This window comes from Talpa europaea, assembly GCF_964194135.1.
Source record: "Talpa europaea genome assembly, chromosome: 2".
In the NCBI taxonomy this organism is placed as follows: Eukaryota; Metazoa; Chordata; class Mammalia; order Eulipotyphla; family Talpidae; genus Talpa; species Talpa europaea.
Genome location: NC_140068.1, coordinates 58,578,781 through 58,580,051, shown reverse-complemented (window position 1 = coordinate 58,580,051; position 1,271 = coordinate 58,578,781).

Below are 1,271 nucleotides of genomic sequence, written 5' to 3'. Positions count from 1 at the left end.
TGAAGAGCTGAGCTCTCTCTATCAAGGGAGTAATGATTCTTGTGTTAAAATGTAAATGGCAAGGTCTTGAGTGCTTTAAAATTTGTGAGGAAAGACTGTGGAATTGTCATTATCATACCATTACTGTGGCTCCCCACAGGAGCTATTGCAATGGGGGAGGGGTGAACTGAACCACCAAGTTCCAGGGATGCTTCCTGTAGGTTGAGACAGTGAGGAGGAGAGTCTGGAGGAATCATAGGTGATTTCAGGATCCAGGAGATCCCAAATTAGGAAACAAGAGTGAGAAGTACATTTTAGAAAGTCAAATTAAAAAGAAAGATGGAGGTTAGGGGCAGAGGCTCAGGGCCACTGACTGGACTTGTGAAGATAGGGCTGAAAAGGGTATGGTTTGCAAGAAAGCTAAGCTGGACCAGTCAGGAGCCACAGAATCAATCTCAAAGAACTTTATAATTCCAGAAGCAGAAAGGGGCTCAAAGGTAGTGAGTTGTCCTAGGACTCGAGAATCAAAATGGAGTAAAACAGAGTATAAATCATTGTCCTTCTGAAATTGAAGATAAAAATGTGTCTTGTACATTTTTTACTGTGAGAAAATTAGATCCTTATCTTTAAAGGCATCAGATTCTTAAAAGGATCAATATCTTCCCTCCTCCCTGTTCTTTTTCCTCATCACACAACAGCAAAACCAGGGGCCTGGAAATGCAACTTTATTTTTTTAAAGATTTATTTATTTATGCATACAAGAACTGGGGTACAGGCCAGATGTGTGGGGATTGAGAGGATTCACCAAAGGTAGCTGAGAACAGAACAGGCTGACTGACTGAAATACACTGCTGAGGGGAGGGGCGGGAGAGACAGGAGAGGTCTGCTGTGCCATGTGGGTAGCTCCCTGGAGGGCCAGGGATCGAACTTATGTTGCAGAGGCTGTGGATAGCTTCATAGTGCTGTGCTTAACCCCTTGCGCCACCAGGAAGGCCCTAGAAATGCAACTTTAGATTTAGCTGCTTCTGAAAGTGAAATGTCAACAAGAATATCTGAAATAACTTTATTTTTCAGATTTGTGCCAAGAGAATTGTTTAACCCAAGATTATATTTATAATTTCCCCTCTCAACTGTATTGTTTATTTCTAAGTTCTTTCATTCTATTGTGGATTTTATTGTACATTTGAAATGAATCTGTGTTAAACTAGTGGATAAGATAGAATGAAGACATGTCTTTTGAGAAGATACAGAAGTCCAGTGAGTGGAAGTCCTCAATATATTATATATATATT